A 10,631-nucleotide genomic window follows, 5' to 3' on the forward strand; every position below is an offset into this window, starting at 1 on the left:
GACTGTCATGGTGGGAATCAGAATGGCAAAAATGGGAGATCAATTAGAAGCAAGGATTAGTACATTGGAGTTGAATCAAGAGGAATTTTGGCTTGAGCTTTAGGAGATGAAATAGCAAATAGCTCAACTAATGGAAATGGTTAAAGGTAGTGGTGGGATTGAGTTTGTTGCTCTTCGAGGATCCTTATCGCTTCTAATTCCATTAAATCAAGACCTAGTGGCTTCTATTAGTTTCGATACTTTTCCTAAGCATACTAAGGCATTGGGTGATTTGAACAATGACCAAAGTTTGGGTGAGCTCAAGAGAGGAATAAATGAACTGCTTTCACAAATGATTGAACTCAAAAGTCTTATTTTCAAGTTGGAGTCACCTAGCTTCAAACAACCCTTACCAATCATCCTGATTCCAAACCCGCACCTAAATTCTTTTAATGATTGTTTTCAATCTCCTTTCAAAACACCTAGGATTAGGCACACTTGAATTCATGTCCACCACCTCACATTCCACAACCACTTGTTCAACATGCTATCTAATCACCACCTTCTAAACCCAATTTTCGACCTAGAGTTTTCTAGTTCACTCCAAGACCAACTAGACCACCATTTTTCTAGCAAATAGACCAACCATAGAATAGAAAAACTCTCTCAACACCAAAGAAAAAACTCCTATTGACCCAATACCCATGTCCTACATAGATTTATACCCACTACTATGGGAAACTACTTTATCATCGAAGCCATATTCAAGAAAATTTTAGCACAAAAGCATGAATATATCTACACAAATTATAAGCTATAATCAACAATGACTTAGGCTAAAAATAAGCATCATAAGAGAATCATTTACTTTAGTCATGTTGCAACCATGTCAAGTCAAGAAAAATTATATTTATCATATATGCACACTTGACAAGAACAATAGATGAACTAACAACACATGTCATTAAACACAATTAGTTCATCAATACTTAATCCCAAACCAAAAGATAAGTCAATTAAGCACAAGTTCCAAAATATTCCATAAAATTAATGAATCAATTTAGTAAGAGGGCAAGTATATTTAAAAACATTTTAAAAATAAAAAGATAAAAAAAATTAAGTATTTTGAAATCATAAGCATTAAAGTCAAGCTGAATTAATGATCGTATGAACGTATATATTGACCAAAAACATAGATGAATAATGAATCAATATATATCACTTAAGCCAAAGATGTTCATTAATTTACAAATTAAGAGTTATAACAATTTAGAATATAACAATCAAGTTTAAAAAAAATATTTTACAACATCCGAGTATTATAAACAAGTTAAGCAATTTTAAATAACATGGTCATATAGGCTTTTTAAATAATCACAAATCAATATGCATAAAAATCACAAAAATCATTTCCATCATGCCAAAATCATTCTAACAAATATATTTATGCAAAAACACAACAAGATAATCCATTCAAAGCTTAATATGTCTAGGATTTTGATTTTTGCACTTCAAAACCAATTTTTGCTTGAAAAATACCTTAATGAATCTCAAAACTAGTCAAGCTTATTTTTAACCAACTTGAACCTTTCCAACAAGTTTCAAATGATAAAATAAAGTTGTTCAACTGGTCATTTGGCTTTAGAAACAAGAAAATCAAATAGTCAATTCTTAAACTCTATATTTCCTTGAAAAGGCTATTAAGATGGGTAAATATATTTAAACTCACCTTTAAGCTCTTCAAATCATTTAGAAAAGTTCATATCACATCTTGAGAAAGTCCAAATGGTTTTTATGCCCATAAATGTTCAAAACCAAGATTTGATATTTTAAGCTCTAAAATCCTTTGAAACTTGCACGTAGCACTTATGAAAATTTGAAACCATTGCAAGTTATCAAGTTTTCTTTGTTTGAGCAAGTTTAAATCATTGAATTCATGATATTCAAATTCATTTTACAATTAAAAGCTTGTTAAAACAAAATTTCATATTTTAAGACTTGACTCTAGCAAAAATCACTTTAAAAACAAAACATAAAATTTCAAAATCATTAAGCTTTTAGTGCTCCCCCTAAGTTTGTGCATAAATACAAAAATAATTTAGCACATAATTAATCACATCAAGCCCCAATAGCAATTTCACAAATAATATCTAAATATCAAAATCATTCATGCAATCTCAATATCAAAAGCATTCACATGTAATCCCACAAATTCATTAGAGCTTCATGAATTCTCTTAAAAATGTATCTTAAGAAAATAAGTATTAAACACAATATCAATAAGCATGAATAATATATTAAAATCATACATTCAAGAAAAAAAATACATACTCAATTCAAGCTCACATTTTCTTAAGATTATGCAACATATGTCTTATAATCAATTTCAATGAAAATTTGCATAATCAATCAAGCATTCATAAATTTCATCAAGAATAGGTAACCAAATTCAAATTCTCTTCAAAATAAAAGTTTAGAGGTTACCTATCTCCATTGTACGTTTAAAGTTCCATTCTTCAAAATCACAATGTAGCTTCTTGCTTTAGCACACCTACAAAACACAATGCTCATTTGATTTTTGGTACCCAAGTTGCTTTAAGTCCTTGAGATAGTCACAATATCTCATGTTTCTTTTGGAACCTATTCTTGCCTAATTCTAAATGGAAATTTTCTCTTTATGGAATAAGTATGTATAGTATGACCATGAAAATTACAAAAATTGCATTTAATCATTTTAACACTTAAAATCTTATCTAAAAACTCTTATTTTTCATTCATCAAAACATCAAATTATTTTTTCAGATCAAAATTTTCTTTTTCTAAAATTTCATACCTAATTTTGAGAGGTTTTTAAATCTATTTTCACCTTTTCATTTTTTTTCTAAAATATTTTTTTGCATTCATAAAAAACTTATTCTCTACATTTAGCTTTGAAATCATTTTGTTATAATTCCTCATCATTGATTCACATTCATCATATAACTCATTATAAGCCTCTTATAATTAATTAAAAGTATATGAATTTGAATTAATAGAATTAGAGGTTACCAATGCTTCTTCAAATGCCATAAGACATGATGCATTTCAATTAGAGGTTTGCTTTTCATGTATTTTCTCCAACTTCTTCTATATCTCATTTGAGGTGAAGCCATTTGAGACCAAGTTAATTTAGTAGGCATCTAAAGCTCCATAGAGAATGCACTTGACTTTTGCATCATCCATTATTTGCTTCATGTAGTTTTCATCTTTAGAAGGAGTTTCAAGACCTTTTTTCAACCATATTTCAAGCTCTAAAATCTTGAGCCAGTATGAACACCTTCATCCTCATTCTCCATTCACATATCTCATATTTATTGAACATTAGAGCATTGAAGACTTTTTCACCATCTTGAAACCTAAATTGAGTCATAAAATCTTTATTCAAGGTGGTTAACCTACAAAAAGAGACCAAAGCTCTGACACCAAATGTTAAATTTTGGTGAGATGGTGATCCAAGAGGGGATAAATTGAATTTCCCTAAATTCTTCTCAAATAAGGATTTCAAGATAATTGAATGAGGAATTAAATCAATAGGCACTTTTGATGAAAATATAATGCAATCAATAATAATTAATGAACCTAGAATCAAATATAAACAGCAATAAATGTAAGGAGATAAGGATAGAAAAATCAAACATAATGATTTATAGAGGTTCAATCATTTTCCACAAAGCATCTACGTCTTCTCTTCATGATTGTCCACAACAAGACTTCAATCTCTTAATTGAAGAAAAACTCTTACAAGATACAAACTTACCTTGTACTATATCCTTATCTTTTTCTTAAGGCTTCGATAGTAACCTCTGCCCTTACAATATCAAAAGGATACCTCACTTTTTGTTTATAAGATAACCCAAATGATTTTTGCAACTTTTAAAAGTTGAGTGTTTGCCTAATGAAGTACAAAAAAATTTGATGAATGAACAATAACAATGATTTGGATACAACAAATACAAAGATATAGACTTTGAAGCTCTAAAACTCTTAATGTTTTTGAGAGAATTAATATATGACTTGTTTAATCTTGCTCTCTTGATCCATCAATCTTTTTGGTGTGTTAAGGAATTGAAGAACTAGCCATTGGGGATGGCTTGGAGTAAAAAAAAAAACGTTGAAGCTTGAAAACTAGTTGTTAGAACTTTTTTAGGCATAGGGGATCGATCCCTTCTTATAGGGGATCAATCCTTTTTGGTGGTTTTCAAATCTATTTTGTGTCTGTAAGAAAAATTAATTGATCCATTACAATAGGAGATTGATTGGTTTAGCCAGGGGATCAATCCTTTAACCTAGGGGATCTATTCGTCAAGCTAGGTGGTTGTCTCATATTTTGCACTCTACTCACTAATTTGATCATATCCTAAGTTATATAATTCTAAATCAAAAACTGTTTCAAGATTTAGAAAATAGACTTAAAGGGCTTTCTATTCATATAAAATTCATCACTTTATTCATTGTGTACGAATTATAGTGAATTTTCACATCTACCCCTTATGCAATTTTTAGAAAATTGCAAAATGTCTAGTAAATCTTTTCTTAGAAAATTTGGATTTTTATTTTGTTTGATCCTTTAGAAAGTAGACTCAAAGAGCTTTCCAACCATATAAATTTTAAATATTAAAACTTTGTGAATTAATATAAAAAAATTAAACAAATTCAATTTTGGCAAACTTTATTCTTGTAAAACAAATTTCTTAAGTTAATCTATTTATCAAAACCAATATTATCAAAATTGTATTGAGTTGAATAAGGTCACTTTAAAAACAACAATCAGAATTTCATTTAAGCTCAAATAAATAATGTTTAAAAATAATTTTGATTTGATAAATAAGAAAACATAAAGAAAGTTTTATTTAAACTTTAAAAATCATATTATTTATTTAGTACCAATATATAAAACTTAAGAACATGTACTAAATAAATCTTTTTCAAAATCTTGATCAAGCTTATTTAGCTTAATGTTTTGTCATTTCAAAATAAAGATCAATTCAAGGCTAACACTCCTAATGTTGAACAAATGAAACTTTAAGTAGGCTAAATGAAGAACTAAGTAAAAGACTAAATGTGAGTTTAAATTGCAGAACCAAAGTTGAAGAAAAGATTTATCAAACAATGAATAGAATTGTAAACCAAAACTGACATGAACAGTGGTAGAGCATGATATTACTAAAGAAAAAATTCAACCTACAATTATAAAATGGAAATAAATTGCATCTAAGCTAGAACTACCTAGATCTATGAGTTAACTACCTAAATCAATAAGAAAATAGCATGAATTAATAAAGAAATCATCTCAACAAACTCATTTTCAAAAATAATGCAAAATTTGGAAAATCATAACATCATTTAAGAAAATGATCCAGATAGTAATGAATTGTAAAGAAATAAACTGAATCAACCAATAATCAACAAGTAAACTAAGGATTTAGAGTGAAAATAAGGCAAACAACTCATCAAGGAGAGAGTAGTTCCATGCCAAACTTGCTAGATCAAAATTGGAACTACACTGTCACTGTCACTAGAACTTTTAAGCTTGATCTAGAATGCTACAGTGCTAGTTTGAAGCTAAATTCTTAATATGTTGTAGCTAATTGAATAAAAAAACTAGAAAAAAATTGAATAAGAAAAGGTAGGATTTGAATAAGATATCATCAAAAAACCATAGGTAGGTCAAAACTAGCATATTCAAAAATAGATTTGAGTATTAACAAAAAATTAGTAGATTTGAGCTAGAAATTAACAAAATTTGCAAGTTTCATTACCAAAATCGTAAAGAAAACTGAAAAATAATTAAGGAAATGTAAAAGTGCAACCAAAATCAATAGAAAACATGAAGATCGAGGGTTGTCTAGTTGCTTAGAAAATAAAATGCAGTAAAGGAAAGTTCAAAAATTAAAGAACAAGAAAAATAAAATCCTAAGCTAAAGTCTCTTTAAAATGGCTGGCTCCACTCCTGTTTATAGGCATGTGAGTGGTGAATGAAGCTCCAAAAAATCTCTCCAAAATATCTACAATGAGGTGAGCTTCTAAAGATTTCTTTCCTCCTTGCTTCTGCACTTGGTGCATGGCTATTTGGCGTTAAAATTCTTCATTGGTTGCAAGTTTCTTTTCACACATTTTTGCCACACCAAAAAGTCCTCTTTATAGCCAATAGTGCTTTCCAAAGTGCCATTTCATCACCTTATGAAGTCTTTCTTTGAATGCCAAAATGTGATGCCCAATTCTCATGCAAATAAAGATTGCATTCCACGCTGCTAGTGCACCATTTTTTCTTTGTTAAGCCTCTTGCATGCATGTATGTTTTCATTTTTTGCTATAAAAAAATTCAAGTATTCCATGAGCAAATTTAAGAATAAAATCACTAGAAAATGTTGAAAATATTGCTAAAAAAAATTCATGGAAGAAATGTTTACGAAAACTTCCTCAAAAGCAGTTTAACTTAATGACACTAGTTTTAGGCCATTTTCACAATTTATACCAAAAATCCTCCAAAATGTATCCAAATTGACCAATATTCCTCATTTTCTCCATTTTTACCTGCATATGAGCAAAATGTGCATTTAGGAATATTTTTGCCATAATTTGTAAGGAACCAACTAAAATATAAGGAAGATTGCACTAAAAATAAGCATGAAAAGTTAAAATTTTAGTGCAATCAACTTTTGAATGCAAACTATTATCGTAGATCAAAAATTATCTTTTTGATAAATTTTATTTAATTTTAAGATTTTATTAAAAAGGTAAACTTTATTAGGTGACCAATTGCACTTAGCTAAAAAGATTGATGGTGACTATTTGTGTCTTTTAAAATCATATAGTGTGATTCTGAAACTGTTATGACATTGATGAAGTTTAATTTCATCCAACAAACAATAGTTCATAGCCTAAATTAAAGAGGTAGAGCAACATTACAGTTGTGATGCAAGCTTAAACATTAGTTTTTAGCAAAGGTGACTAACACGGTAACATCTTTGTAATCATTTTTCATCAATTTTTTTAATATATTTATTTATACTTTAACATAAAAAGAATAAAAAATTGTAATACATATGAAATATTATAAAATATTAAAAGTTAAAAAAATATATAAATGTTATATTTAAGATATTGTGATTATTGTTTTCTTATTAACTTTTTGTGTTATTTTAATATTATTGTGATTTTTTAATTATTTTATTAATTGTATGATCTTTACATTTTATTATATATTATAAATTTTTTTTTGAAAACAAAAAAATAAGAATAGTAAAAAAATATAATTTTTAATGACACAAATTTGATTTTTTATATATTTTTATTTATATTAGTATTATATATTTTTAAGATTTTAAGCTTTTGATTACTATATATAATAATTGTAATTGTTGCTTATGATGATTAATTAGAGATTATTGATTATTAATGTTTTATATTTTTTCATGAAAATATATGTTACCCTAACCAATTTTTTGTGAAAAATATTTTTCTAAAAATATGAACGGCAGTTATCAGGTTTGACCCAAGCAATAGTAAAGCCTAAAATAAATCAAGTAAGATCTTGAGTGGGCCAAAGTTGGGTCAGGTGCATAGGCCTTCTACTGGAATGGTTAATAGATTAGGTTAAATACTTGGGTATTCGAGTTAGGTCACAAGACTATTCTTTTTTTCTTTTGTTTTTTTTGCTTTCACTTTGTTTTCCCTTATTTTTCATTTCCTCTTTCTCTTTCTACCACTAAATTTTCTATCTCTAAACTCAAACAACCAAAGTTGCCAACCTTTTATTTACCCAAATTTTAGCTTTCATCACCAAGTCAACTATCTTTGATCATTTCAACACCATTGGTCAATGTCAAATTTCACCTAAATTTTATCTAAAAGTTCCCCTTTTCCTTCTCTATGCTTCTACTTAAATAAATTTCCAAACAAATAACCCTAAATTAGTACATCTAACTATAAAACCAATTATGGTAAAAGAATTTTAATTCCCATACCACACATGCAAGACAAAAAAAGTGATATGAATGGGGATGAGACCTATATGACATGGCAAGGTTTGTATCATTAACGCTTTTTCTGCCTTTCAGCAAAAAATCACTCCCTAGAAATGGTAAAGTGAATAAGACAAAAAGATATTTGTTTACTCCATTTCTTTCTACTTTATTTATGCCTTTTGTTTTTTGCATTTGAAAACAAAGGACTAAGATGAGAAAGAGATAATTTGGGATTATATATGAACCAACAAATAGCTACACACTCATGGGTTTATAGTAATAGATCATGCTTGCAAGTTGTGAACCACCTTGACCAGTGATTAAAGGTAATGGAGTAAGATGCAATGACTGTAAAGTTTTAGGTTCTTATCGCATAGTGAAATGGCTGATAGCCAAGCCTTCATAAAATTTATTGGCTCTTGACAACCATCTTTTGACATTACCAACCCATATCCTTATGTTTCAAAAACCAAAGGTGTATACCAGGTAAGAAAAGAAAACAAGCTTCCACACAAAACATTTTAACATGACAAAACAAAGGGGCTTCGACCAAGTTATGATAATCTCAATAATGGTGGTTTCAATTATGGAGGGAGTAGTGGTCGCTTGCATGTTTAATAAGAGGTGATAGTGGCATTAGTTGAAGGTAAGTGGCCATTGGTGGCTGTAATTTGGTTGAGGTAAAATAGTGGGGTTTAGGGCTTAAACATAAATAGTTGGCATGAAATTGATAAACGAATGACATTCAATTGCCATTTCAATTGGGAAAAATTAATGACATGGCGTAAAATGTCGATTAAGGATTATTAGGGCTTATCTTTGAGAGTATGTTATTGATTCCAAACACTTCAAATTACAAAATTTTTTAAACATATTATATATTATCCATGTGATCTCTCTCATTTCATGTCTTGAGACACATGTTTTTGGATAGATTCATGAATTCATCATAGACAAGTATCTTTTCTATATTTTAGCATATTGTTTATATTTATGCTATGTACTATAAGAAAAGAATACATTTATCCACAAGAAATCTCTATTTCTTTGGAGCTTGATGTGACCTACTTAATCCTTAGAGTTGTTTGTGCACTTTGAGGTTCTGACTACACATTAATGCCTTAGTCTCTAACACTTGTTCCAACGAAATGTTTAGTTTGTATTAATTGAACTATTTCAAGTTTTACTCTACTCCCACAACTTTTTTCTAATATGAACTTTTGTTTTAAAAAATTGGCATGCTTTGACAAAAATTGCTTTTACTTGATGTGATTGTAGTGAAATCCAACAGTTTGAACATCCACAAACTTATATTTATCCAATCTAGTTCTAATATTGTCAAATGATGCATGCTTCACATAAACCATACATTCCTAAATCTTTAGGTATGACATGTTTGACATGTCACCATTTCATATCACATATTATCTTATGTCAATAGATTTAGATGAACATTATTTATTATGTAAGTTATAGTTTTTAAGGTATACACTTCAAATGATGTAGGAAGAGTTTTACTTTCTCCATTTTGTAACACTCTTTAATTATGCACCCTTGTCCAACTAAGGATAACGAATCCTATCTTGATCCTTCCTTTATTTTCATATGATTCTTTCTAAACCTAATACCTTCTTTATTAAGCATTCTTGGTTAGGACCATGTAGGAATAGTATCAAAGTATAAACTTATCATATAAGTTAGATACTAACCTCAAGTCAAAAGATCACTTATGCAACTATCACTATCATAACATATAAGTTCATAAACTAGAACACTTGACACAAATAAAGAGTTACCAATATTTTTTGTTTAGGTACGATTGGTCACCTAATTGAATTTGTCTATTTTTAAAAAGAGATCCCAAGTTTGATTCAAGTTCCTTAACAAGGTAGATTTTAGTCTATGAAACCAGACAATGCCTAGGAGTACAATTACATGTAAAGAAGGTTATTGTATCCCTACAACGTCCACCCAAAGTATAGTATCAACTGATTTTATGTTATCCAAAGCTTAAAAAGTTTAAAAAGCTTACCATGTAATTAATTATAAGAAATTGATTTTAAATTATTCTAATATCTTGTTAACAATTTAAGAATGTTCTCTTACGTCAGGAGTATTCAAAAAGACTATTTGTCATGTATAAAGAGTCTCTATCATTGAATTCATTCTAAAAAATTTTAACTTTTCAAAAACAATGAAACCCCCTAATAGTTTGGCAACATTTTTTTTTTCAAAAAAGATTTTCTAATAATTTGGTAGGATTTAATTTCAAAATTTTCTTTACTTAAAAAATCTTCCAATAAATCCTCTAATATGTTAGTAGGATTAATTTTTGAAAACTTATTTTTAAAACCTATGAAAATCCTCAAATATAATGGTAGGATTACAAGAATTTAATTTTAAAAATTATTTTTAAACCCATAAAATCCTCTAAGAGTTTAGTAGGAATTTATGAATTTATCCATACAAAATTGTTTTAAACCCATAAAATCCTCCAATAATTTAATAAGAATTTATGAAACTTTTAAAAAAAAAATTTAAAGAACTTAAAAATCTTCTAAAATATTAGTAAGATTTTACTCTAAAATGAATTTTCAAACTTTCAAATTTAGGAAATCCTCTAATATGTTGGTAGAATTTTAATTT

The sequence above is a fragment of the Durio zibethinus genome, chromosome 15 (assembly GCF_047325235.1).
Source record: "Durio zibethinus cultivar Kanyao isolate XHJ-2024 chromosome 15, ASM4732523v1, whole genome shotgun sequence".
Lineage (NCBI taxonomy): Eukaryota > Viridiplantae > Streptophyta > Magnoliopsida > Malvales > Malvaceae > Durio > Durio zibethinus.